The sequence below is a fragment of the Rattus norvegicus genome, chromosome 5 (genome assembly GCF_021556685.1).
Source record: "Rattus norvegicus strain SHRSP/BbbUtx chromosome 5, alternate assembly SHRSP_T2T, whole genome shotgun sequence".
NCBI lineage: Eukaryota > Metazoa > Chordata > Mammalia > Rodentia > Muridae > Rattus > Rattus norvegicus.
In genome coordinates, this window is record NC_141538.1 from 118,725,794 (window position 1) to 118,740,664 (window position 14,871).

General features: G+C 42.2%; 1 long non-coding RNA gene across 1 annotated transcript in view; it reads left to right on the forward strand.

The window, feature by feature from the left end:
* Nucleotides 1-1,187: 1,187 nt before the first annotated feature.
* LOC148005926 (uncharacterized) overlaps nt 1,188-14,871 on the forward strand; it is a 35,771-nt gene continuing 22,087 nt past the window's right edge. Inside the window, exon 1 of the long non-coding RNA XR_015621434.1 lies at nt 1,188-1,273. This is a non-coding gene — a long non-coding RNA (uncharacterized LOC148005926). The remainder of the gene's footprint in view (nt 1,274-14,871) is intronic.

The window sequence follows — 14,871 nt, forward strand, 5'->3', positions numbered from 1 at the left end:
AGGGCACCTAACAAAGAGGAGTTTTGTGGATGCGAGGACCTGTTTGCACTCCCAGCTTGGAGGGTGTAGATGTTTGCTTTGCTACAAATCACAGCTTGACCCCCAAAATAGTGGGAATTACAAGAACGATAAGAACAAATCATTACAGACGGAGCATTTTTAATGATCCTAGAGAACTCTTGAGAAAGGCTGCCATGGTGGGCAACACATGCCCTCCCTGATCTTCGGTGTGTGTCACAGAAGCCGGTGGGTGCTCATAAGGGATGCTACAGAAGAGGTTTCCCCAGGAGGATGAATTGAGATCTTCAGATTCCCAACTTGAGCCTAAAAACCAGTTTCCAGTATGGGGTCTGCAGACACACTGTGGGTGCCCTCCTTTAGTGAAATTGGAGTAATATCCAGTTAGTAACTGGCAAACCAGAAATTAGACTATGGACACACAGCTGACTCCAAGTGTTTCATAGGAAGAAGGAGCTGGATCAGAGTCCTGATTTGTGGCATTTACCCATTTCTGCCGTGTAAATTCTCCTGTTATGGCAAACTTTAAGCAACCCACAACTTAACAATAAGATAACAATTTTTCAGAAAACTGAACCCAACTTCTACTAGCCAGCATGAGCCAGTCCCCAGTGGCACTGGACTGTATCACTCAGCACTCAGATCATGGTGTCAGACAATTAACCCAATGTCTTGACCGATTACTCCGTCCCTGAATTGCATATTCAGAAGAAGTTAAGACGAGGCCTGGCCTTTACGCAGTGGGTAGCAGTTAATAGAGAGTAAAGAGAATATGTGTGGAATATCCAGGCCTGACTGGCACATCTGTATCACACCATCTCTACATCAAAGCTCAGGGAATATCACAGAATAGGTAGGAAAGCCTAATAAGGCCAGCAGCCTAGAGAACTGCTGGGAATTAGTGCTTTCTTTGTATGACGGGGGCATTGCACTCCTACACCCACAGCAGCTGTTGTTGCCTACAAATCCCTGAACAAGAACAAGCCCATCAATATTCCAGCTTCGACAGCCCGAGGCATCACTCCAAGCCAAGAAGCTGTTGGCAGATGAGGACTGCTGAGAGAAGTGAAGTCAATTATTTTAGCAGTATGGCCCATGGTAGGCTGTCCAAGCTCCAGTGGATGACCCCACACCCATGCACATATGGGTAGCCCTAAATTGTACTCCGCGGATTGTGAAGGAAGGAAGAGGAGAAATGAAGTTGGGAAGTGGGAAGAGGATGGGAGTGCCTGAGAGAGGTTGGAAGAGGGTGAAAGTGAGTATGATCTGAATTTTTACATTGTACTCTTGTAAAAATTACCAAAGACTGAGTGAATGCATGAATGACTGGAAATTTAAAGCTAAAAGGATAGGAAATGGAGGTGAGGAAAGACTAACACACATAGAAAAACGAGACTGTGTTAGGACGTGGAGCATCACTGACCATGTAGGTACATGCTAGTGCAGCTCAGAGACGGTAGGAAGGGCTGGGGCTGCAGCTCAGTGCGAGAGCCCTTGCCTTGTCCTTGCTTGGCACTTGTGAAGCTCTGCATTCAACCAACAGTCCCATGGGGTAAAATAAAAGGTAGCAAAATATTCAATGAGCACCAAGCATTCAGTGTTCTTTGTGAGATGTTACTCTTTTTCTCACGTTTTTGTTGTACATAGAACTATGTTATGTAAGAATATTTTCACACAGGAATGCAATGTTCATTCCTGACCAGCTTCCCCCTTCTCACCTATGCCCTGCCTGCTTGCCTGCTTGTTCCTCTAGATAATTTTTCCTACTTTCCTGTCATATGTATCTATGACCTTATGAATCCATCTGTGACCTTACCTATCTGTATATGAGCTTATGTATCCTTATGTATCCAGATATGGCCTTATGTATCCATATATGACCTTCTGTATCCATATATGAGCTTATATATCCATACATGACCTTATGTATCCATATATGACTTAATGTGTCCATATATGACTTTATGTATCCTTATGTATCCAGATATGGCCTTATGTATCCATATATGACCTTATGTATTCATATATGACCATATGTATCCATATATGACCTTACATATCCATATATGAGCTTATATATCCATACATGACCTTATGTATCCATATATGACTTAATGTGTCCATATATGACCTTATGTGTCCATATATGACTTTATGTATCCTTATGTATCCAGATATGGCCTTATGTATCTGCATAAAATCTACTTGCTACTTTCACATCACGTATACATTTACAATTTTATATAACCACATAAAATCTGCTACCCACAAAGAAAGAAAGCATATAACATTTGTCTTTCTGAGACTGACTTTATTTCTTTTCACAATTATTTACAGTTGCCTCTGCTTTCTTGCAAATAATATTACCTTGTTTGTATTTATGACTGGTAAAAAAGGTTCGCTATGTGTTTTAATCAGGTTTTCTTGAGCCACTCTTCTGTTGACAAATGTCTAAGTCTTTGGCACTGTGACCAGTGCTGCAATAAGGATTTGTGTAGAGGTGTTGCTGTCACATGTTTGCTAGGGTTCCTTGAATATCCTGGAGTAGTGTAGCTAGGTCCTGAGGTAAGTCTATTTTTAAAGTTTGGTTGGTTGGTTGGTTGGTTTAATTTTTAATTAGCATACAACATATTGGCATTTCAAAGACAATTTTTTTCAATTGATCCTCCTTAGTCTCCATTCCTCTGCCCTTCCTGTACCCTTCTAACCCTGGATGCCTTTGTCTGCTGTTCTGACCTGTGTCCCTCCTTCCTTTTGCCCTTTTGTGACCTATCACCACACTGATCCCCATATATACATACACATAAACTTTAAAAGCTAGGAGCCACGAATGAGAGAGAACATGTGGTATTTGTCTTTCCAAGCCTGGGCTATCTCACTTGATATAATAATTTCCAGATATATCCTTTGCCCTGCAAATTTCTTAATTTTATTTTTCTTTAAAGTTGAATAAAAATTCCGTTGAGTAAGTATACCGCCTTTCCATTATTCATTCATCAGCTGATGGCTATCTAGGCTGATTCCACTCCCTTGCTACTTCAACACAGCAGCAAAAAATGACCAATGCATATAGTTTTTTTATGTGTTCAACATCCTGGGCCATCAGAGAAGTGAGAATTTAAATTACTTTGATATTCCCCCTCAACCTGGTTAGGAAAGTATCATCTAAACAAAAACAAAACAAGAAAATGACAGTGAATGCTGGAGAGGATGTGGGAGAAGATGGACCCTTTTCCTCAGTGGTGGGAATGTAAACTGGCATGGTAATTACAGGAATTATTACGGAAGTTTCTCAAAATAATAAAAATAGAACCTACCATATGGCCTAGTTATTCCACTCCTAAGCATGTGCCCAAAGCATCCTACTTCAGAGACACTCGCACATGAAGGAGTGTTCATCTCTTCTCTTAGCCTATGGTGGGTTTTTTCCCAAAGTATTAATGATTGGGCCACATAGGGTAATACATACTTCTAATCCCAGCATAGCGGAGGCAAAGGTAACAGATTCCTGTGAGTATAAGGCTAGCCAGATTTATAGGTGAGTTCCAGGATAGCTGAGACAACATGGTGAGACCCTGCCTAAAAAGAGAAAAAAAATGGGGTAGGGCCTGGGTGTAGGCAGGCACATGTGTACTTTGTTCTCAGTACTGAGGATTGAACACAGGGAAGGCCTTGAACATACCAGGCAGGCACTTCCTGCTGGGGCAAGCCAGCAGCTCATTATTGCTTTGCTTTTAGTTATTTGGAGTTCCTTAGTCCTGACTTCCATGTTCCCACTGCAGGGTATGCGGGTATCCTCACCACTAATTGTTGTTTTGGTGAGACTGCCATTCTGCTTGGAGTGAGACTTGGAATCTCAGCATAGTTCTGATTTGCACTCTATGGTATCTGGTAAGGCTGAGCATTTTCTGAAACATTTACTGACCATTTTTTCTTCCTCTTTTGAGAAGTGTCTGCTGTTCATTTTATTAGCCATTGATCGAGTTATTTGATTTCTTCTTACTTAGCTGGTTTTGCAGGGTGGAGGGACTCTCCATATAGAGAGTAAGCCTTGTCAGATGTAAAGCTAGCAAAGTTTTTCTCTGACTCTAGAGGCTGGCTTGTCACTTAACTGTTTCCTTTGCTGAGCAGTAACTCCTAAATTCAATGATATTCCTTTTGCCAGCTGTTTGAAATAATTCCTAAGTAACCACCAGTCTTGGTTAGATGTCACTGGTTATGTCTCTGCCTTATAATGTTTTCCCTATATTTTCCTTCCAACAGTTTCAGAGTTTTAGGTCTTATAGTTAGGCTTTTGATCCATTTTGAGTTGATTTTTGTCCAGGTTGAGAGATTGGAATCTGGTTTTATTTTTTTTCTACATGTGGTTACCAGTTTTGTCCGCACAATTTGTTGATGATGCTGTCTTTGTCCCACAGTATATTTAGGGACAGCTTGGTCACAAATTAGAGCGTTGGAGCTATGTTGGTTTATATCTGAGTGTTCCATAATCCCCATCCTCTCTAATCTCCCATACACATGAATCCACTCATCCCTACATTGTATTTCAATGTTCACCTTGCTTCAATATTCTCCTTGTTGTAGATCCAAGGAGTTTAACCATGTCACATGCACGTGACTGGATATTTGACCGTGAGTACAAATCAAAGACAATAACTCCCTCTCCCCCAGAATCCATCAGTAGCCAATACTTCAGCAAGGGAGTAGGGATACATGGGTCTCTCCCTAATTGATGATTGATAATGATGGGCCCAGTCATGGATAGGACCACTGTAGCTTCCACAGCTGCTACAAGGCCATGCCTGCCTTAACTGTGCCAAGCCTGAAGACAGCATTTCATAGCCTTTCCCTACGTTCCAGCTCCTGCATTCTTTGTACCCACCCACCCCCCCACCGCCTCCCCAATGACCCCTGACCCTTGGAGACAGTGGTGTAAATGTCCTGTTTGGGGATGAGCTGTCACTTGCTTTCAACATCTTCAACAGCAGGGCATCTCTGACCTTGCTATTATTTATTACAAAGAGGGATTTCTCTGATTAAGGCTTAGAGGGGCATTTGTCTGTGGGCACAGAAATAAATATTTTAGAGGTAGCTTGGGACCATAACAATTTAGCTAAACAACAGTAGTAAGTTCATTCCTGGGGCCTAAGATTCTTCTGCTATGGATTTTTTGTTCATTTGTTTGTTTGTTTTGGTTTTGGGTGTTTTTGGAGTTTTTTTGTTGTTGTTGTTGTTGTTTTGTTTTGTTCTTTAATGAGATTTGTAGTATCAGACTGAATTCTTTCTTGGGCAATAGGCCTCAAATCCAACCAGTAAGCAGTTGATCGCTCCTGAAACAGGCACTAAAGTGCAGCTGGGCATTTCTTGTCTGGCTGGTTGTTGTTGTAGATCATAGGCCTCATCGCTTGGAAAAACTATTGGTACCACACCACACATACATACACACATGCACATACGCACTTCCAAACATCATAAAAGCTAGCCACTAGAGAGGAAGTTTCTAGGTCCGTTCCGGCTTGATTTCTCTATACATGATCAGCTGTGTGGTGTCTTCAGAAAATAGGATCTTCCAACTAACTCTGGTGGGCAACCAAGAAAAGTGACAGGAGCCTTAATTATTTTGAAGGAGTGCTGGGGTGTCTCTGACCAACAGCTGGTGAGGTAGTGTCCCACACCTGGCCCTGGAGTTTTTGTTTAGTAACCTGCCCTTCAGAAGCAGCACTCCCCAGACATGCAGTAGATCTCCTCCCAACTCTTTATTTTTTTTTTAACTTAAATGTACTTTAATTGACCTACACTAGTAAGTATCCATTTTTTTCTCAGGCAGTCAGTTTTAATTAACTCTCTGAGTCTCTCCCCATCATCCTCCATCCCCAGTCCCCATTTCTGCTTCAATTTTCACCCCCAAAATTTCTCATCTCTTTTCTGATATTATCTAAATTTTGCTCTCCCCCCTCCCTTACGACAACCCAACCCTCACCACGGTCCCTTGAGTCCCCTTACCTCTTCAAGTATTCCAGCCTCCAGCAGTGTACTCTTTCTCCCCTCAGGATTTGCTAAGGTCTTTTGTATTTCCATGAAAAGTTCAAGAATTTTTTTCTTTGAAGAATAACATTGAAATTTTAATGGGGGTTGCATTTGAATCTATAGGTTACTTTGGGTAATGAGGACATTTTTATGACCTATTAACCTAGAAGGGAGGAGTGTTTGCCTACTTTGGATGTTAAACTATTGAAGCAGTGCATCCCAAGGAACTGGAATTTTCCCTGAGGACTATCATGCTGGTAGAGGGAGGAAAGAGATGGAAAACTAAGCCATGTAGCCAGAGGAGAATTTGTCTTCTTGGAAGGGAACACCTTGCAGAAGATACAGGATCTCAGTCAATGATGGGTCAGTGAAGGGTGGGGCCCACCTTGACCAGGAATGCTGAGAAATATATAACTCCAAACCTTTGGCCAGGACCTTGAAGATGAGCTTGACAGTAGTAGGAAAAAGGAAGTGGGTGTTATAAGATCTATTTTTCCCTTCCCAATGTGGACACAATGAATACATTTTCATTTTCATTTCAATCGCTTTCCCTACTAATGAAGCTTTTTATAACTGGCTTACTAAGAACTGCTGACCGAGCCTGGCTTGTTGGAACTTCCAGGGGTGCAGGTTTTGACCCCTAGCACTAATAGCATTTTCACCATATTAATTTCTATAATTTATCATTATGTTCTTTCCATCTTCCAGGTCATCTTCAATTTCTTCAGTGTTTTAAATTTTTCATTGCAAACATCTTTCACTACCATAGGTTTAATACAAGGGTTTTTGGGTTGTTCGGTTTTCTGTTTGGGAAAATTGTGAATGAGACAATTTTCCTGATTCCTTTCTCACCGTGTCTGTTGATCCATAGGAAAGCTACTGATTTTTCCGTGTTCGCTTTGTGTCCTGCCACTTTGCTGAGTTTATCGGCTCTCAGAGCTCTCCAGGTGGAGCTCTCTCGGTGTGTCTCATCTATAGAATCCTGTCACAAAGAAGCTTGCTTAACATCTTCTTTCCCTGCTGTTGCCCCCTCTTCCCACGCAGCTCTAGCCGAGACTTCAAGCACTACATTGAAAAACAGTGGAGAATATGAGCATCTTTGTTTTTTTTCCAGATTTTACTACAAACGTTTTCCGTTGGCCCCTATTTAACACAACTCTGACTGCAGGTTTGTTGTTTATAGCCTTTATTGCTTACTGAAAGATGTTTTTCTTTCTTTCTTTAAGATGAATGGCATTGATGTATAATAATACCCTTCCTCTTATTCGTGGTTCAAATGTTGTCAAGGGGAAAAATACAAAAACCAAGCCATTACAACCAAAAACCAAGCCATTACAATTTACCACATTCCAGAATCTAGGTTTTTTCTTTCTTTTTTTATCTGAATACAGTTTCCCCTATGTCTACTCTTCCTAATTGTACCTCAGCCCATCTCCCATCCTGATCTACTCCATTTCTTCCTCTCATTAGAAAATGACAGGTTTTAGGAGATAATGACAACACCTAACAAAATAAAATATAGGAAGATAAAGTGAAAGCCATCATATTAAAGTTGGATAAGCCAAGCCAACAGTGATACTTTTTCTTATATTCATAGTTTCTTCCATGTTTTTATCATAGAGTGATGTTGGATTTTGTCAAGTGCCTTTTCTGTATCTATGAATATAATTATGTAATTTCTAGCCTTAGGTATATTTACATGATGCATTACATTTATTGATTCCCATTAGTTGAACCATCCATTCATCTCTGGAAGGGATTGAATTCACTTATGGTGAATGATCTTTTTGAGGTGAGAAACCTCAACCCTGAAGAAGCCATGGTATATGGATAAAGAATTAGTACTCAAAAATATCAACACATTTACCTGAAGCCAGAGGGACAGGGCGGGGACGGGGGTTGTCTGAATCTGGCTGAGTCTACAGCTAAATATATTCCTCTATTCCTTCCTTGCATTCTCCATAAAGGAAGAGCTAAGTCAGAAGCTTAGCTGGAGGAAAGGGCAGAATTTAAATGCATTCCTACAAGTAGAGCCTCAGGAAGCTGAGGTATTGTCAACTTGGTGCACAGTCTGATTTAAACAGCCTCCCCCAACTCCTGAGACAGAACTAACAGAGAAAGTGGGAATTCAGATCGCAGAGATCTTGAACTCCAAACCCTCTACCCTCAGTTAAAGGTTTCTCACTGTTAACCCCATCAACCTGATGGGAGTTTTGACCGTTTGCTTAAAATCCCAGGAGTTAAGGGGGTATGTCTCCAGTTTCTTTTGGAGCTGAAAAGAAGTACTGGCCAGTTTATACTTTATTGTGAATATTAAATACGTTAACTCTGAAAGAGACGCTGAGCACAATGACTGCCACAGTGTGGGTGCCAGTAAATGTTACACCGCTCTGCTCAACAGGGAGGCAGGGCTGTCTTCCAGTGGCACTGCCCACACTTTGTTGCTAGCATAATATCTTGTAAAGAACAGAGGGGCAGTTGCTAGTGTGATTCATTACACTGGGTGTAAAAAACACTTCTAACTACAATGAAAACAAATATCTATGACATATAGGAATCCATCAGTGTCGAGAAGTGTTTCAGGATGGTCACTCCATGAAGGTGAAGGAGTGTGGGCCGTCTGGTAGAGCACCTGAATCGTATACATTCCTCTGTCTGAAAGCTCCTTTAACCTATTTGCTGCACCCTCCCTTATCTCCGAGGGATACATTTCGAATCCCAGTGTATAACTGAAACCATGCATAGTTTTGAAGCACTGTGGGGTTTTGAATGAGAATTCTCCCCATGGGCTCTTGTATTTGAACACTTGGTTCCCAGTTGATAAAGCTGTCTGGAGAGGTTACATAGCATTTAGGAGTGGAGCCTTGATGGAGAAAGCGTGTCAAGAGTTTCAGTTTATGTAGCCTGGCCACACTTTCAATTTGTTCTCTCCTGTGTGTGCTTGAAGATTTTTTTTAGCTTCCTGCTCCAGCTGCCTGCTGTCAGGCCCCCTTTCAGCTGCCTTATTAGATTCTCCCTCTGGAATTTTAAGTCAAAATGGACTCTGTTCTAAGCCACCTTTGGTCATGGTGTGTTATCACGTCAACAAAAACGTGCCTACTAAGTAACTGTGTGTGTGTGTGTGTGTGTGTGTGTGTGTGTGTGTGTGTATTTCCTACATGTGTGTGCTTACAATAAACCTCAATTTATAAACCAGACATAGTAAGAGATGAATGATTACTGCTGATAAAAGATAACAACTGTTAAAACAATACACTGAAGTTATATGGCTTTATTCTGTATTGGTTTTTCTCTCAATCTTACTGCACTGTGCTCATTCTTCTTGTGCTAGTATAAAATCACACAGTGCCTGTATGATCAGATCAGGTTGGGTGAGTGGCACAGGTATAGTGATACAGTGTCAGGAACCACTGTTCTCCCAGCAGTACAAGGCAAGCCAGCTATGAAGTTCATGAGGCTTGAAGAGGATCTTTAACTTTAAGAAGGGGCCTGTGCCTCCAACCACTGCAGTCAGAAATACTGATCAGTAATTGCGTGAACAAGCACTGAAGGCAACATGTTTTGAGGAATGTCCTGACTTCAGGGTTAGTACCATGTGCTCTCGGTGAGTATGTGCTACCTCTCCCACATGGTGTGGCTTCACGGTCTGGACTGACTGACTGCTTGTGTTTTTCAGAAATGAATGTGCCACCCACCTATGTGGTTCCCCTAAGATCTGGCTCTGATTTTGGTACTCAGCACACGCTATCATCTGCCTTTTATTAAGTGGCATCAACAAGAGAGTAATTCATATTACAGCCCCACTATTTACATAGTGAGGCACTAACTAAAAACAGTTTTGTTCTCTTCTGCTTTTCTCTACTTGGCAAATTTTCCTTAATGAGCTTGGAGTAGTTTTATAGTTTAAAAAAATTTTAAGACTAATTTATCCTTGAAACAGAAGCATAGGCAGAGAAACTTCTATCGCTAGGGGCTTTGAAAACTCTACTCTGCCAGCTCTGAGGCTCATAAGGTCATCTTCCTAGGGATGGTGTCTACATTGTATGAATTATGGTGAGCTTTCTCATGAGACGGTCAGCTGAAATGGGACCTACGCCCCATCGTTAGAGCCTCAATGTCTAAATACCTCTTTCAGTTTGAATCCTAAGATAACTGTCTGAACACTGATGGTGTTTCCAAAATTGGGCTTCCTCCATGGGGAATGATCCACGTGGCAACTCTTTGGCCCATCATACACTGAGCATCAGATAATGTCAGGCCCAGGTGATGGCACAAAGATACAAATGTCATCTGTGCCTCTCTGGTAATAAGGACAGTGTTACACTATCATAGTAACAGCAATATTGCTCTGCCAGGAGATGAGTTACAAAGAGAGCACACAACACAGAGGTCAGAACACTTCACAGGCATAGCTTTACAGTGGGCATTTGCTAAGCACACAAGTGAGTGGGTGTGATAAAGGTAGGTAGTGATGGGGGGTGGAGCAGCAAGAGTATGTGTGAACATGGGATTGGCAAGCCACCTCTCTCTGAGCATTGATGTGTGTTATGCATTGCTAAAGCACTGTGAAAATCTATTTAAAATGCCCACTAATATCCAATTTGTGTGTGTGTGTGTGTGTGTGTGAGAGAGAGAGAGAGAGAGAGAGAGAGAGAGAGAAAGAGAGAAGAGAGAGAGAAGAGAGAGAAGAGAGAGAGAACACAAAGATAGAAGGGATGGGGTAATTGGACTCTTTGTTTAGCTATTGTTTGATTCCGTCACTTGCAGCCTTGAACAAAACAAAAACAAAAACAAAAACAAAACAAAAAAAAACATAAGTCTAGCAGTCAGCAGGACTTCCTAATATCAGAGCCAGCCTGTCTTAGTTTACTCCATGGACAACAATGAAAAGGCTACAGCTGGTCAAACCAGCCCCTGAAGCTCGACCTGAACTGTTTGAAGTGGTCTGCACCTTTTGCTATCCCAGAACCTGACAGACTCCAGATGGCCCTCAAACCATTTCCACATTGGCCAGAGGGTGGGCACTTCCCCTGGTGACTGGTGCTAAGAGAGAGCACCATGACTGAATAAAGCCAGAATCCTGAATGACTGGGGTTGGCACTAAGGAGCAAGGGTGTAATTGGCCCAAATATGCAGCTATGGCTGGCTCTAAAATCAGTGGCTCTGATTGACCCAAATAAATGGCTGTGACTGGTCCAAACACTACTGTTCATGCTCACTTAGTGAATCATCTGGGAAACACCCGGGCCTGAGATCAGTCCATTGGCAACTACCACCTGACAACTGAAAAGGTGATAGAGGGAATTCTCCCACCTGGTAGATGACCCCATCCACCAGCCATTGGTCCAATACACAAGGACAGCCTGTCACTGGGGGATTCTGGGTATATCCAGAACAAATTTGTCAAGTGGCCTGCTGATTGTCCAGGTCCTGAGCAGTTGTGGAACCCTTGTCTCACATACCAGTCTCTGCCCTGAAACAAAACAGGAAGGATCAGTCTATAATCCAGCCAAACTACCCTTACGCCAGCACTAAGCTGTCTTGAACCCTCCATGGATACCTTGAGACATTTATAAAAAGATTGCGGATCATAGCCCCAGCTCGTGATGATGAACAAAAGAGTCCTCATGCCAGAGGTGAGCACTCCAAGTCATCCCAGCAGTAACCAGTGAGTTGTAGAAGACATAGGGTAGAGAGGTAGTCACAGAAGAGGTAGAAAGTACCCAGTTCAGGAGAAGGGCAAGCACAGAGTGGGAAGTGAGAGAGAGCAGAGGCTATAAGGAACCAAACAGGAGAACCTGCAGACCTGGTTACCACAAGAGTTTTACACACACACACAGGGCATGCAAGGGAATGCTATTTGCTGAAGCCTCCAACTACCTAAGGTCACTGACAATACTAACAGATAAAAGGACAACAGAAGCTCTTCAGACCAGCATTTAAAGCACATCTTCTTGCCTTCCACGATTTTTAGCCATGCAGAGCAGTGGTTCCTAACTTCTGGGTTACTTGTTTGAGTTAGAGCGACCCTTTCACAGGGATCACAGAGCAGACACCCTGTATATCAGATATTTATATTGTGATTCACAATGGTAACAAAGCACAGTTGTGAGCAAGAAACAAAATAATTTTTTGGTTAGGAGGTCACCATGACATAAGAAAGTGTATTAAAGGGTCGCAGTATTAGGAAGGGTGAGAACCATTGACGTAAAGCAAAAGAGCCCTCCAGCAGCTGACTAGTATTAAAGGCATGGAGCATGGGCTAAGGGTGGGCTCGGTGTGTAAGATCACTTACTATGAGTTACCATCCCCAGTGCCTGCATAAAGCACAAAAATCTTGCAGACAGAAGGACCACTGGGGCCTGCCAACAAGTCAGTCTACTAAAGGAGGGAAAATGAGGCCCCGTCTCAAAGAAATAAGGCAGAGAGTGATACAGCAAGACATCTGACAGCCTACTCTGACCTCTATGCACTCAAAAATATGTAATACAAACTCATATTGCACATATACACCACACACACACACACACACACACACACACACACACACACACACACACACGAGCTAACTTTGAAGGGAAAAAACGTATGAGCTAGCTAACATATCACACTGATTGTCAGGAGCCTAAGACCTAACTCATATAAGGTCTTCAAAGACAACATTCTTTTCCTAAGGAAGAAAGCAGGCTTATAAATAGGCCACCACATACTCCAATTCCATGAAACACTGACCAACTGGGCCATGTACCCAGCAGGAGGGTGGGGATGACACAAGGAAACATGGCCACCAGAGAGCCACTTTGCTGTCTTTTGGTGAATAACAAAGTCAGAAGCTTCCCATTCAAAGAGAAACTGTATGTCAAGCTAAGCTTTTCTGGAGATTCTTTTTCTCCCCAAATGAAATTACTTTTCAAGACATTAGGGTAGCTAGTACTTTTTGAATAGAACACCAAGAGCACACGAACTAGCCCTAAGAATCGCTACACCGAATTTAAAAGTCTCCTTTCGGCAAAGGGCGCTATCGGTGGAGCACAGAGAGCCCACAGGACAGAACATCTTTACCAGCCGTACTTCAGACATGGAGCTGACATACAGGGCTGCAGAACTTAAATACTGAGGAAATAAAAGTGCCGATCAACAACTGGGCTAATGGACTGAGTCCACAGTTTTCTAAAAAAGGCACAAATGACTACCAGCTCCTTTTTAAAAGTCACCAGAGAAATGCAAATTAAAAGTACTTTGAGGAACCACCTCAACCCAGTCAAGAGACTACCATCAAGTCTGACTACAAATGTTGACAAGGACGTAAGGAAAGGGAAACCCTTATTCATTGCTGGTGTGGTGCAAATTAATATAGCCACTATGGAAATCAATATAGAGAATCCTCAAAAAAATAAAAATATAACACCATATGATCCATTATCCCACTCCTGGGCATAGATCCAGGGAACTCTATACCCTGCCATTGAGATGTTGGCATATCTGTTTATTGCTGCTTTATTCATGATAGCAAGGAATGGGAACAAGCTAGATATCCATCAACAGATGAATAGTTAATAAAAACCCGGCCAAGCCTAGAATAAAATTATTCATCTCTAAAGAAATTGAAATTTGCAGGGACATGGATGGACTTAGAATGCATAATATTAAACAAGGTCACCTGACCTAGAAAGGAAAAAGAAAGTTCTCTCTCATAGGTAGATCCTAACCTATAACATATACATACATGTATGTAAACAAACATACGTGTAGTACAGGATAACATATAGGAAGGAGACCTTCCAAGGCTGATAGAAGATGAGGAGGAAGCAGGAGTCCTTCAAAAGGATGGATACTGTTTGCTTGTTTGCTTGTTTGTTTTTAGTTTTAATTCTACTCTGGTTCTCTCCCTCACTCTCCCACCTCTCCATAGCTTCAAAAAAAAATTTTGACAATGAAATGTCTAATTGTATAACCCTAAGCAAAAGCCCCATTTCCAAATGGCCATGCTAACTATATTAAAGTTCGTTGAGGCATCCAGAATTTGGATTGGGCAAGTGTGTTCTTGAGTGTCAACCGTGTTTTTGTGTGTCCACTAAAAGAGATTTTATTTAGAAAGGAGGACGAGTTTGCAGTTGGTGCCCTACCACCTAGACAGCTAAGGAGAGTGAAGAGAGTCCATTTTACCACCCATGCTGCCTTGTGTCTTAGGCAACCTCCAGACCAAGGAATAATAATTGTGAGAGCATTTCCATCTTCGCTGAACTCTCTTGTATCAAAGGGGATCCCCACTGCTCGGCCAACACCTTCCAGTTGCCTTTCACTCCACCTGAGTCCTAAAGCTCACTCACACTATGGCTCCCTCCTCCTGCTTGCCCTCCTCAGATGTCTGTGGTCTCCCAAACCCTTCACACATAAGCACAACTTTTCCCCCCAGCTGCTGCTCCTCCCACCTGACTTTATTCCTCCTGTGGCTGGTAACTCTCTCTTCCCTCCTGAAGTAAATCTCTTTCACCTTTCTGGCCCCTGTTCCAATCACCACCACTGTATTTTTATATTTGTGGCAGAAGTTTAATAGGTGGGGATGCAGGGGACTTCTTTGCAGCCGCCAGAATGCCCCAGAGAAAGATTTGTTTCCTTGTGGTCTAAGCAGCAACTGCTTCTAGGCCTGGTGGCCAAGTTTCTTTCTGATAGCTCCCACATTTTAGAGCACCTCTCACTCTAAAAGCCTAAAACCGGCATCATCAAAGTTTTGTAGAACTCCATCTTCTCTAATTTCCAATTTGTCCATAGCAAAACTAACCCTGTATCCTGCAAGGTGTCCAGCTACAAGAACACTGTTTGTTT